The following is a 15,267-nucleotide window of genomic DNA, read 5'->3' as shown; positions in this document are numbered from 1 at the left end:
TTTGAGTTGGTTGGAGAAGAGGAAGCAGGGTTTGCTGTGTCACGTCCTGACTTGGGGGCACACTCGGTGGAAGTCAGAACATCCCTGGCTCTGGCCCGCCACCATCACACCCCCAAATGCTTAGGATGGGACACTCACCCTGTCTTCACCTGAAGTGAAACTAAGGGGAAGGAAAATCCCGTCTATCTTAGGCCCATGGTGTCTCCCGCCCCCAGCCCCTGACCCCACACAAGACAGAGTGGGAGGTGTGCTGAGGTGACCTGCAGCCTCCCCAGCATGTCTTACCAAGCTTCATACTCCCCCAGTAGCCAGAGCTGTGGGAACAAGTTGTCTTTCATTCCCAAGGCTGCCACTGGGCTCCTGGAGCGCTCTGTGCTCCAAGGGCTGGAAGGCTTTTCAGTATTTGAAATGATTTTCTTCTGTGTTGGGGTGGAACCGGCCCACTCCACGAGCAAAATCTATAGCACCAAGAAGCGGCAGAAAATTGGCAAGGCTTAATAAAGCTCATGCCTGACGTGTTCCTGTGGCTATATATCAAAGGGAAAACAAATATATTGACTAATTCCTCTCGGAAGAACATCCATAAATTACAGCTGTTTGAAACCAGCCCGTTGTGGAAAAAGGTTATGGATGATGTCATTTGCACCATTATAGGTATCCCCACACCATGCACCCTTTCCTGAAGCCTGTTAGCTCTGAGTGTGGGAAGGGCCACATCCTGCGGTTATTTGCTTTGGGGTAGGAGCAGAATAATGCCTTACTTTTGGTTTCTCAGCTTTCCTTTTCCCAAGGGCTTCCTATGAGCCTCCTTCCAGCCCTACCAGGAAGGATGCAGCTTCTCAGAGCCAAGAAGGAAGACACTGTGTGCAGTTTGGGAAAACTGGACAGATGGAGGCTTGTGGGCCATGGCCCTGAGCACTGGACAGGAGGCCTGGGACAGGTCCACATGCTGCTCTGAGCCTGGGCAGCTCTTGTTATGTCCCCATGGCAGGGCTGACATGGCCCAGTCTCTATCCTCTCTCATAGGCCAGCCAGGGGTTGTGCTTAGGTCCTTCATCCCCTAAGGTCATCTTAGGGATGGAGGGTGGGAACTCTCTCAGTGTGCTTTCTCTGTGTGACCAAGGGAGGTGCTGCAAGTGCCCACTGCCAGGACTGAGGTAAGCTGTAGAAGCAGGCCGAGGGTCCAGCTCAGCGGCATAGTGCTTGCCCGGTGTGTGACAGGTCCTAGATGCAAGCCTCAACACTAAAAAAATATAAAAATGAAACAAAACAAAACTGAACTTGACCATGCTCCACATAGTCCTTAGTGGAACCTTCATTAGCCCCACTTCTGTGGTAATGTAGGGTGTTGGTGGGATCCCCACCTGCCTGAAAGAAGCCTGAGTCCAGCTGGTGCAGAGCTGGGACTGATGTAAGTGGATTCCTGACCTGCATCCTTCTTAACCTGGTGCTGGCTTCCAAGCTTAGCTGTAAGTCAGCATGAATTGGGCTGCAGGAAAATACAGATTCTAGGGCTCCAACCTGAGACAGTCTGACATTCCCAGTAGACATAATGTACCTAGGCTAAGAATTCCTAGCATTGGCCTAGAGAACTTATGGCAAGAATTGTCCCCATTAGCCTTTCCTGGGCATCTCTGATTAACCAAGAATGCACACTAGCTGTTCTGTTGCACTATGATTTGGTGCTTCTGCTTCTCTAAGTGGGTTTGAGTACTTGTACAGGGTCAGGGGACATCTGGGACCTTTCCATTGGATAGACCCTTGAGACGGGGCTGAAGACACAAAGAGAAGGGACAATGCTCTATGTCGAGATTCCTACAGTGGCTTGATTTACTTGTGGGACAATACAACCCATATAATGCTGTGGGGTATTGTGTTCCCATTGATCAGGAGGGTCAGGAAGGGCTTTTACTTTTCTGGAGGAGGAAGCTGGTAGAACTCCTCCAGCTATCATCTGGGCCCTGCCCATCCCCGGGCACAACGGCTCCTTCACAGCTCTGCTGGTGCAAGTGACAATGCTATGCTTTGCATTGCAGTCATTTCTTGCTTGATTGTCTACAAATAGCCATTGGTGGCAGCCACCCACAGGACTTCTCTTGCAAAGCCTCTTACTGGCCCCCACCCACGTTCACATACACACAAACACACAGAGCCAGAAGCTAAGCTTGGTCCTCTCCTGCCTAACAGTATTCGAAAAGCAAAAATAGCCAGAGACATACTTGCAGAGGAGTCTGGTTAGGCTGCCACTTGCTCCGGTTCTTCTCTGACGACAGCCCTGAGCCACCCACCTTCTCCTGTTTTAGTGGAAGCTCTATCTGAGAGCCTGCGTGGGGTGGCAGAGGATGTCTGAATGGACTCCAGCTTCCTTCTTCCCTGCTTTGTTCTAGAGCTCCTGCTTCCTGGAATCTTCCGAGAAGACAGAAGGCTGGCAAGGAGCAGAACTTTTGCCCATTTTTTTTTTTAAATTGAGGAGGGACAAATTTCTTGTATGATGCATACAAACTGGATCTATATGTAAGATAGAAGTAGAGGACTATGTGCTGGACTTTAACTTAGCAACTTAGGAGTGAGTACAACCTATATCCCTGACAGGCTAGCAGAGCACGGAAGTACCCTCCCACCCACTGACCCTTTGATTGTTATCACTGATTAGATTTAGCTTTAATTTTATTTTAAAAAAATTCATACAATAGAGCTGAGTGTTTGCACAGTAAAGCATTCTGTGCATTTCTATGTGTGCGTACGCTTGTGTGCCTATCATCCCAATCAGAGCACTGCTGTCACCTCCAAGCCTCCCTCGGATTCCTCCTGATCATCATCCCTCCCCGTCCCTGACCTCGTCTTCATTATTACTGATTCATTTTGTGGTACTGTCATGCGAATGGAAGCATACAGCATGTAACTATTGGAAACCAGTTTTTCTTATGTGACACAATGTCCTCGATGTTCCTTCCGTGTGTTCTGTGCCTCCGTCAACAAACTGTTCCTTTTATTGTGTCACCCCATACAATCACACTTCACTCATTTATCAATTCATTGAAGAAAATGAGTTGGACCACTTTTTGTTATTATGAATGAAGCTTCTAAAAACATTCATGTGTGTTTGTATAGGAACTTTATGTTTTAATTCTCTAGAATAAACACCCAGGAATGAGATTACTTGGTCATATGGACATACATTTCTATTGAATTTTGTAAGAAATTGCCACATGGGTTTCTGGAGCTGTCATACTCTTTTGTCTTCCTTCCAGCAATGTGTCAGAGCTTAAATTGCTCTGGATTCTAGCTATCAGTTGTTAGTATCAATATTTTTTATTTTGGAAATTCTATCACGTATACAGTGGTGTATCACTGAAGTTCAACTTGCATTTTCTTACTGATGGATGGTGTGCAATAATTTTTCATGTGCTTATTTTTTATCTTTTAGATATAGGATGGGATAAGTCTTTTGGCCACTTTTAAATTGGAATATTTGTTTCCTTTCTATTGCGTTTGGGTATTCTTTATGTATGTGGATCAATACTTTGAAAATATTTTTTCTCCCAGTCCATTGCTTGTCTTTTGTCTTTTAACATTGACATTTCATATGCTGAGTTGTAAAAGGCTCAAGTCAACAACTTCTGACATTGCCAGTCTTATGGAAAACCCACTACTATTATGGACTAATGGACTATTTTGGAATATTTTGCTGAATTCACACACCTATAATATTTAAATGACAAAACTAAGCAAAAAAGGGGATACAAATGAACTACCATTTTGTATCTGTATATTCAGAATAGTTAGGATAGTTATACAGCTACATTCTCTTAATTCAGTGAATAATAAGATTTGTTCTGATAGTGTTTTTGAACAGGATATCATGTCTGTATCTTGTACTATGAATAACCACTAAGACAACAATATGCAATGTATCAATTATTGAAACTGTCCTACAAAAAAAAAACAGCAGCAAGTGTTAGAGAAAGTATGATAATGGGTAAACAGGTGAGGCTGGGACTGGGCTAGACTATGGAGGTTCAAATCTTCACTCAGCACTGGACAGCAGTACTTGGGAAAAGTTGTATGACTTACTTGTGCCACCATTTCTTCACCTCTAAGAAGGGGATAATTAATTGTACATAGTTCATAAAATTAATTAATATTATAATCTTGACATGCATAGAATGTGTCTGTCATCTAATAAGGGGTATATAAAGATTTCTTTTGTTTTTTTAAAAAACATTGTCTTTAAGGGGTTTAATTGTAGTGTGCACAACTTGTAGCTTTTTCTTTCATAGATCATGCTTCTTGGTGTCATGTTTAAGGGTTCTTTGACAACTGCAAAGTAATAGAAATCTTCCCCTATAAGTTTTATAATTTTACTTTTTACATCTAGATTTATGATCTATTTTCAGCAAATTTTTTCTGCGTGGTATGATGACTGAAGTTTAATATTATTTGGGGGAAGGCTGTTTAATCAGTCCAACAACACTTCTTGAAAGTTTATCCTTTCCCCCTTGAATAGCTTTTTCATCATTATAAAAATGATGGTTCACATCTGTGTGCCTAATTCCAGACTCTCTGTTAGGTCCTATTGGTTTACGAATCCATTCTTTCTTCAACGACACATTGTCTCAGTTACTATGGCTGAGTAGAAAGTCATAAAATTTTACACTTTGATTATCTTGACTTTACTCTTCTTAAAACTGCTTTTGCTCATCTAGTTTCTTTTTCTTTTCATATAGTCTTCCTAATAAGCTTGTTTATTGAACAACATAACTACAAAAATCATTTCTGGTATTTTGAAATCAATAGATTAACTTGGGGAGAATTACCCTCTTTAGGATGGTATCTTCTAATTCATCAACAAAGTATCTATTTCTTTAGGTCTCTTTCCATTTCTTTCATTAGCATCTTGGTTTTAGCACAGAAAATTTGTATATACTACATTGGATATATGCTAAAATCCTCTGTTTTCATAACCACTCTAAATAACTTTGCTTTGCTTTCAAAGTGAATATTGCTTATAAATAGGAACAGCAGATTTGTGTGTGTGTGTGTGTGTGTGTGTGTGTGTGCTTGCGTGTTGTACTCTGTTATCTTGCTAACCTCCTATCAGTTCGAGGACAGTTATTATTTTTATTGATATAGATTGCTTGAGATTTTCTAAACAGGAGACCATGTTTTCTTCAAGTCTGGATATTTTATTTCTTGTTTTTTTTTAATATTTGTGCTTTCAATTTGCTTTTCTTGTCTAATTGTATTTGGTGGAACTCCTAGTATAATATTCAATAGTTGTTGAATTATCATAGATTATATTTTTATGCATTTCAAGTCAATTCAAATTATTTTAGTATATTTTAAGGCAATAATTGTAAAAATGGGTTTCATTTTTCCCAATTTTAGGAGAAAGACTTATTTTATTAGTAAACACTGTATAAATTTAAGGCTTTTATTGATGGTTTATTAGGATGAGGAATTTCCTTTCTATCCCTGGTTTGTTGGCAGTTTTTATAATGAAAAGATATTATATTTTTCTGTATAAGTTAATAAAACAGATATTTTTCTTTAGATGGTGAATATAGTGAATTGTATTGATTGAATTTTTTCAAATGTTGAACTACTTTGTATTCCTAGGCTAGGCCCCGCAGCACATTATTGTTTATCTATTGGTGATTTTGCCTTGTAAATATTTTCTTGATGATTTTTATAGGTGTGTTCTTGAAGGATATTATTGATCTTGATTTTTTTATATTGGTTGGTATTAGTATTAGGATGATAGTTACCTCCTAAAATGACTTGAGAAATGTTTACTTCTCTTTTATTGTGTAGAATCTTTAAATGTTTGATAAAATTTACCAGTGAAAATATGTAGGCCTGGAATTTTCTATTTTAGGAAGGTTCTAAAACTATGTACCTAACTTCTTTAATAGTTACAGCATTACTTAAATTACCTACCTCAGCTTTGCTAAATCTTGATAGTGATTTTACTTATTTCATCCAGTTGTTGAACTAATATGAATAAAATTATGCATGGTGTTCTTCTGACATTTAATGTTTAGAGTTGGCAGTGATATTATTACTCTTTTACATTCTTGACTTTTGTCTTACTAGAGGTTTTAAAATCTCTTTGGTTCTATTGATTTTTCTCTATTGCGCTTGTCTTTGATTTTATTGATTACTGACCTTACTTTTACTGATCTGAATTTTGCTTGTGTTATCCTGCGTGCTTTGGAACTGGCTTGCTCTTCTTTTGGTTAAAGTGGGAGGTTAGAATATTGATCTGAAGTCTCTTCTTTTCTGAAGGAACTGTCTCATGTTGTGATTTTCTCTCTATGTGTTACTTTAGTCACACCCTAAACATTATCATAGATTATATTTTTATGCATTTCAACTCAATTCAAATTATTTTAGAATGTTTTCTGACATCTTTCACCTGTAGATTACTTCAAGTATAACTGGTAAATTTCCAAGTAACTGGTACTATTTTTAGTTTTCTTATTTATTTCTAGATTAATTTCATTATCTGTAGAGCACTACATTTGCTTCTTCATAATTTGGTTAAATTCATGTTATAATCCCAGGTATGGCTTATCATGATGATTTTTCTGCATGAACTTGAAAAAAAAGTTTCTTCTCTTGTTGGACTGAATGCTTAGTAACTACCAGTTAGATTCAACTGGATAGCAATATATTCAGTTTTTCTACATTTTTGCTGATTTCTACCTATTTTACTTGTGACTGAGAGAGAACTGTTAAAATCTCCTACGACTATTTTCCCCCTTAACTCTGTGTCAAGAAGCTTTGTTATTAGACGCATACATCTTTAGTAGCAGTATTATATCTTTGTGCTGAATTGATCCTTATGTCATTACATGATAGTTTTTTGAATATTCTTTGCTTTGGACTCCATCTTGTTGAAATGGCTACTCTGGCTTCCTTTTGGTTGCTGTTGTCACAGTACATCTTTTCTTACTGTTCAACTTTCCTTTATAATTACATTGAAAGGAGCTTATTTGTTTATTTATTTTTGCAGTACTGGGGATCACACTTAGGACCTTGCCCTTGCCAGGCAGGTGCTTACACTGCTGAGCTATCTCCCCAGCCCTTGAGCTCCTTTTAGATAGCACACAGGGGCGACATTTTAAAATTTATTCTCAAAATTTTTGTCTTCTATGAGTTTGTCTGTAATATCATTACAGACATATTTAGATTTCAGTTTCTCATTTTATTATTTTCTATGGGTTCCTTCAAGTTTTTCCTCTGCTGTTTCCCTTTGCTTGCATGCTGTCGGTTTTGTCAAACTAGGTTTATTCATATCAGGTCTTTCAAAAGATTAGTACTTGCTTTTATTTCATCTGCTATATTCTAATGTACTTGAAGTCAGAGATTATTTCTTATTTTTTATTTTTTCCTCTATTATTTTGAAAACAGGGCAGTAGTTTTCTTATTATAGTGTCTATGAAGTAGCCTTACATGAAGTGACTCAACAAATATTCGATTTGAATTTATGTTTGATGTTCATGATATCTCATGCTTAGGGCATGTTCTAGAAAGCCTCTTCTAGAAAGCCTGGAACATTTTTCCTTTCCTTTTATATATGACAGCTTTAAAGTCTTCTGGATTGGAATTTTGAAGTTACACTTACAATTGTCTGTGGATAATTACACTAGGAGAAAACAGTGTTTCAGTTAGCCCTAAAATGAAATGTCTTTGTAATAACTTTAGAAATTAATTTGTCCTCTGCATGTTAAAGATAGCATCAACTCATTAAGGAGCTAAGCAGTGATAGACAAAATGTCTCTTAGGTCAGTTAAACTCTTCAATAACTTGACTGAAAATATTAGGAAGTTGAAAAAAAGATATTAGTAAAAAAAAATGCTGCGAGAAAACAGAAACACGGAGAAAGAATAGTCTTGGAAGGCAGCAGTGGCAGTGTCCAGCTAAATGCCATTCAGGAAATAGATGGACTTTGAATATCAGAAGATTGAGGTAGGAGAGTAGGACGGGGGTAGAGGCAGTTAAACAACTGTGAAAATCCCGCCAGTCTTGGAGATCCAGGATACTTGTGTGGAACACAAAATTAGAGGACCATGTCATTCCAGAACTCTGCGCAATCAGAATGGCGCCATTTTCAATTCTTCATTCACATCTGGCATGAAACTAAATGGGCCTCGAGAGGATAGCTTACTCCGATGTCAAGCTGAAGTATGTTTTTGATAAGGCAGTCATTCTAAATGCCCTGTTTGTGTGAGGGAGAAGCAGCCTAGGATTTGACATTCAAAAGACTCCTGCCTTTGTCCTCCCAGCCACTGTGAGTCTGCTCACTGGCTGGGGCTCACTTTGCAGAGTGTATTTCTTTTCTATGGTTAATAAATGTAAATCCCCACTACTCTGAGTCTTGCTCAATTCTTTGTTTAGGACACCCAGAACCTGGAAAGGACCTCTTCACAACCCAAAAGGAGCCAGTCAGGAGACACAGGTCTATAGCCCCAGCTACTCAGGACACTGAGGCAGGAAGATGGTTACAGTCCAGGAATGTGAGGCCAGCATAGGAAACATAGTGAGAACCTGTCTCAAAACTCAAATCAAATCAAAACCAATCAACCAACCAAACAGATATCCCCCCCAACCACAATGTTAAGTAACTAACTAGATCCCCAGGAATTGTATCTCTTATCTGTAGGCAGAACATGGATGCATGTACTATCTTAACCTGATTCCATTAGCATTCAATTATTTCACTTCTCATTGTTCTGGTTTTGATATTAACAAGAAAGCTTCCAGATAGGTAATTTTCTTTTAATTATGAAAGTGCAGACTAGTTGGGGAACAATGGATAATTAAACACATGCATCTACGTTTGGTTCCTTCTGAAACTCCATGAATTCACAGTAAGATGTTTTACAAAAAGACATGAGATGAAGAGAGTGAGATGTGGAGATAGCAACAAAAATTTGAAAATGTACAGTATATGGACGACTAGCATATTAGCAGATCCAAAGATAAAGTCTACAGCAGCAGTGAACAAATGAAGAAGCCAGCAGATTTAGATTGCTGGTACTCAGTGGCTTTAAAATTGGCTGCAATAGACCTGGTTGGATGAGGGGGTGAAAGGAGGCCACTATCAGGCAGGCAATTTTTAAGTCTGCAAGTATTTAGGGATTGTGTGTGTGTGTGTGTGTGTGTGTGTGTGTGTTGGGCTTTGAACCAGGGGCCTCATGAATGCCAGGCAAACACTATACCACTGAATACAGTCCCAGCCCCAGTCTGTTCATATTTAGATTCCTAAATGTCTTCCCTAGTGTTCTAGGTGGGCACCCTCGCACTGGTGCTGAAGACCAGAGGTTTATTCCTCCAAGGAGAAAACAGTTGGTCTTTGGATTCCAGCATCCCAAGCACAGCTGATTGTATGGGCACCTGAAAATAGCCCATCTGTGGCTATACACACACTTGGCTTCTCATTCACCATCAGCAGCAGCTTACTTTGTAAGTAAGAGGCTAGAAAATCCTTCTCTGGAAATCTAATCAGCCCAAGAAGAAGGGTATATAACCTTCCTGAATTGGAGGTTTCTAAATGAAACAAGCTAATTTATCACACAGATTGCTCTAGCGTGATAAAGCCAGCTAGCGAGACCCATCCACACACTCAGTGCTTTTAAATTCCCTGTCTTAAATATAAAGAAACAACTAAGGAGAATTATTTCTTTGAGCAAAGCCCCTGTCAGGAAAAATAGACACCAAAAGAAAGAAATAGAAAAAGTTAGCTTGATGGAATAGAAACTACAGAGAGCATACACACACAAAAACCCATCATTAATATTTTTAGAAATAAGGTAATATATTGCAAGGAACATTTTAGAGAATCAAATTATTTATAAATTAAAACTATGAGGCCAGGCATGGAGGTGCCCACCTGCAATCCCAGCACTTGGGAGGCTGAGACAGAAGGACTGCCACAAGTTCTAGGCCATCCTGGCCTACACAGGGAGTTCAAGGCAAGTCTCAACTACATAGTGAGACCCTACCACAAACAAACAAACAGAACAAATTGACAAAAGCAACTAAAACTATGATGGCAGAAAAGTAGAAACTCAAGTGAAGGAATTTTTAAAGAAAAGTAGACACAAATGTCAAAACCATGGCACACACGGATAAAGAAATTAGGAAACTAGAAGACCAATTCTGGAAGACTAATGTCTAAATAATACTTCCAAAAGGAGAAAGTGGAGAACACAGAAGGGGCAAAATTATCAAGGAAATTATATAGGAAACATTGCCATGCTTGCAAGAGCCAATCAAAAGAATCAATACACGCGCCATGACCAGTAACAAACCCTACTGTGATATTATATTTTGGAGAAATTTTAGAACACTGGAACTAAATGAAAACCCTAGACATTTCCAGGACAGAAAAATAGTGGGTTCCCTACCAGACCCAGGCAATTAGAATGACTTCTGACTTCTTGACAATTACCCAGAATTTATGATTCCTCACATTTTGGTGCAAAATGATTTGCAACCTGGAATATGATATCCCATCAAATGTTAAATGACTTGCATGGACAGAACGATGATATGTTCAGTCATGAAATGACTCACTATACTAACCTCCAAAGCCCCTCCTTTGTGAAGCTATTAACAGGTATTTCCCAACAAGCCGAGCTAGAGAACTAAGAGAGGGAAGACCTGCGTGACAGGAGGCAGGACATACGCAAAGAGAAGCCTCGGATGATGGCCAAGTGAGATCACAGGACAACACAGGAGGCGCGTGAACCGCAGAGCTCAGAGACAGGAAGAGTTCTGTAGGGAAAAGGAAGCTGGCATAACACACGGCAGGTATAATATCTCGACCATCTTGACACAAGATACAGACATGTGAAAGTACCAGCAGAGAAATGTGGTTGAAATGCGATAAACATACGAAACCAAGCAAATGAAAAAGTAAAACAGATCAAACAAAAATGAAAATCAAGATGAAGCAGAGCACTGTGCGAGAAAGACAAGTAATCACGGTGTTCCGTAACGCTCCGCCATGTGTGATGTCCACTAAGTGATAACGGTAGCGATGCTCGGGGGCTGTGCCAACAGCACATCTCTGCTGGGGGAATACGGGGTTTGGTAGGAACGCATGTGTGTTGTGGGGGCCTAGGAAGAAGAGAGCAAGTGCAGACCTCTCCTTTTGTATTGGAAGTCAAGAGAGCCTAGAAGAAGCATGATTCAAGAAGTAGCTAAATATGCATGCAATTTAGAGGAATAGAAGTAAATACAGAATGAATCTGCTATGAATGTTGAACGTGATTTGTCCTGATGACTGAGCAAAGGAGAAAATGGAGGGGAGGGGTGCTCTTTGCTTTGTAAGACATGCATGAAATAATAAGCAAGTGCATGTCTGGTAAATAGAAATCCTAAAGTCCGTTTTCTGTTCCTATCTTTCTTTGAGTAAGAGTGTATGGGCACAGAAAGGTTAATGTCACGGTTCAGACCCAGAAGTTTTCTCTAGGCTGTCCTGCATGCAGGCGGAGATGAGGCTTCTGGGAAGTGGTCAGCTCACGAGGCCACTGTGGCTGACTTGGGGTTAGGAAATGACCCTGCTTACAGGTGGGTGACAGGGAGTGTGACCTGCAGGCGCACGTCCTCCTCCGCAGCTGTCTCCTGACCACCATGACCCGAACAGCTTTCCTCTGCCAAACTTTTCTCCAAATGCCTTTTGCGTCTCAGAGCCAGTCGACCGGGGACTGTAAGCGAGCTAAAATAAATCTTTGCTCTTTTAAGTTATGGGTGTCAGGTATTGTCCAAACAGTACGAAGGTGACTTAGACTGAAAATAAAAACAAAGCCATTCCATGGATACTATAGAAAACTGGAAATGCTAGTGAATGCGGTAATTACATTATTATTTTCACTATCTGTGGCTGTTGATACATGAATTGTGGTACCCGTTCTGCGTGTGTGTTTGTTTCGAGGGGGGTGATTCCCTCCCCAGTGGATGATGCCAGGGTAGCTCTGAGAGCCTCTTTTATCTAATGAAATGTGACTGGAAGCAGCATGCAAAATCTCCGCTGAAATTCTGGCAGTTTCTGCCCGCCACGGAAAGTCTTGCCTTAGCTAAGGGAAGCTTTTGTACGGAGCACAGGGGATACATAACGCAGAGTTGCTGTCGACCCCCACACATGTACAGCGTGAGTGGCAAACTAAAACTAGAAAAAGCTGAATGATGCGATATATATGTGCAAAACAAAACAACTTTTTTTTTTGGTGGAACCAGGGATCGAACTCAGACCCTTATGCTTGCCAGGGAAGCACTTATTCCACTGAGCCATCTCCCTGGCCCCCTGCAAAACAAAACAAAGGGCTGTGTCACCACCTTTACTCATTATCACATGTGAGCTTTTGATGCTGGTAGAATGTGATCTTGTTCCCAGTTCCTGCCCACCCTCTCCTGCCCGGCAGGCAAGGTGCTCTGCTGTGCTGCTGGATCTTAGCTTGAGTTCCCTGACTTTCTTATGCCGATGGAATATGGGCGGAGTGATAAGTGAGCAAAAGGGCACTGAGACGTCGAACTGAGGAGGGAGACCCAGCTTGAGCCCGGGCAGAACGGTCTAACCGCTTACAGAAAGACAAAGCCCTCTAGCTCATTCGTTTCCCCGCCCGCCCGCTCCCTGCTTGCTGTCTGCCTTGGAGTGGGCGGTTTTTCTCTGCCGGGCCCTGCTGCCACCATGTGCTGCCCAATCTCGGGTCCACGGGTAACGGGAACAACTGATCATAGACTAACGCCTCAGAAACATCTCTGACAAAACTAAACAAAAAAAGGGGGATACAAATGAAGGACCATTTTGTATCTGTATATACAGAATTGTTGGGACAGATATACAGTTACTTTTTCTTAATTCAGTAAGAAGAAAGATTTGTACTAATAGTGTTTGGACAGGATATCATGTGTGCATCTTGTGCTATGAATAGCTGCTAAGAAGACAACAATATGCAATGTATTAATTATTGAGACTGTCCTACTAATCGGTTTTGAAACTGTCTCATTGCGATTTGCTTCTCAATAAAATTAATTTAAAAAAAAACAGAAAACCAAAATAAACCTTTCTTTACTTTTTTCCCCTCAGGAAATTTGTCATAGTGACAGAAGCTGGATAAAGCAAAGGCACTTGTTCTTCTAGAGGATAGCCTCAAGGACTTAGCTGGGATTATACTATTGCATATTCAATCATTGTCTAATCAATATTTTACTTTTTCTATTTTTTTATTTTCACGTGAAATATTCTCATATATGTTGTCAATCCCATATTCATGATTATTTATTTTATTTTAAATTACAGGGTATGTGACAAATAAAGTTTTGAGAGTTACCATGAAATTGATCAGAATTATATGCAAATGCCCGTTTCTCAACATTTCACCAACACCAAGCTTTATTATTTCAGATCCTAAGCAAATTTGAAAGATAAAAGATGACACTCTCTTGCCAGGCCTGGTGGTACACGCCTATAATCCCAGCACTCCGGGGGAGAACTAGGAGGGTCACAGTAGATTCTAGGCCAGTCTAGGCTATATACTGAGTTCTAGATCAGTCTGAATTGCCTAGTGAGACCCCATCTTAAAAAATGACTCTGTGTTTTAATTTATATTTCTTTGATTGCTAACAAAGCAGAGCAATCATTTTTTTTTTTTAGCATACTTTATGGACTGTGATTTATATACCATTTGCTATGGCTTGCACATTGTCTAGTTTTGTCTTCCCAAAATTTCATGTATCCAAGATTTGATCCTCAGAGTGGTGCTCTTGTGGGTCTGTGGATCTTTCGATGGTAGGGCTTAGTGCGAAGACGTTAGCTCTCAGGGGGCAGGAGTTATCTCTTACTACCCCATGACAGCTCTCCTGTGACCCTTTGAGCTCTCAAGAGGGGGTTGCTGCAGAAGAAATCCCCCAGAGTGCTGGGATTATGGGTGTGTACCACCAGACCTGGCAAGAGAGTGTCATCTTTTATCTTTCAGATTTGCTTAGGATCTGAAATAATAAAGCTTGGTGTTGATGAAATGTTGAGAAACGGGTATTTGCATATAATTCTGATCAATTTCATGGTAACTCTCAAAACTTTATTTGTCACATACCCTATAATTTAAAATAAAATAAATAATCATGAGTACAGGAGTGACAACATGTATGAGACTCTTTCAGATGAAAATATTTGTGAAAATGAAAAAATAGAAAAAGTACAAGCCACACTCCTTCCTTTCATCCTCTGTTCCGCTCCAAGACATAATCATCCCCTCTCCCCAGAGTGCTCACTCCTGCTATTGCTGTCTATGCCACGGGGTGACATAGGCTGGGGCAGCCGGTGCTACCAGGCTTGCACTATGCCATGTGGACGTGCATCTCCCAATGTGAGCTAAGTAAACCCCTCTGCATAAGCAGCCTGTGTTGTGCATTTCATTACAGCGACAGAGCTGGCTAATACACCATAAAATGTGCAAATCTGAAACATGCAATTTAATGAATTTTTACTAAGTTGGCCGCTATGCAATTGTCACAACAATCCATTTTTGGATTTCCATCACCCCCGACACGTACCTTGAGCCACGTGCAGCCCTTTTCTGTTCTCTCAGCTCTGTCCAACCACTTACCTACTTTGAGTCTCTTTTGGATTTGTTGATATTTCCTGGTTTGTGCACAGCCCCCCGCCCACGTGCATCTTGGCCTTTTTGTCCCAATGACTTAAGTCCATCATTTACAGATGAATGTGTGACTGTAACTAAGAACACAAAATCCGTAAGTTGGCTTACACACTGTGCTTACGCGTCTGGCCCTCCTTTCTGAATGTCCTCGTCTCTGCCTTGTGCTGCAGGCACTCGGTTCATCTTGCTGCTTCCGCTACACATCACAGGCGTCTTCCTTTGGCCTGAACCTTTTCCTCCTGCTTATCTCATTGTTATTCTCCAGTGAACTCTTCAGCACAAATAAAACTTGGCAGAAAAATCTCCTTGGTTGTTCCATCCAACTTCACATCTTCCTATAGGACTTCACATATTTGGCTGCAGAAGAACTTGTCAGTGTAATGGTTACTTGTAGGTGGTCCTAATTTAAATACTCCCCTTGCTGGTTGACAATTCCATGCAGGTTGAGATTCCATATGCTTTGTTTATCCCATAGATCCGGCATCAAGTTATTTTCCTTCCTGTTTGCCTGCCGTCTGTCTGTCGATCCTTTCCTTTCCTTTCCTTTCCTTTCCTTTCCTTTCCTTTCCTTTCCTTTCCTTTCCTTTCCTTTCCTTTC

This window comes from Octodon degus, unplaced genomic scaffold (assembly GCF_000260255.1).
Source record: "Octodon degus isolate 3935 unplaced genomic scaffold, OctDeg1.0 scaffold00036, whole genome shotgun sequence".
Taxonomy (NCBI): domain Eukaryota; kingdom Metazoa; phylum Chordata; class Mammalia; order Rodentia; family Octodontidae; genus Octodon; species Octodon degus.
The sequence above is the reverse complement of the archived record's forward strand: the minus strand, read 5'-3'. Positions refer to the sequence as shown.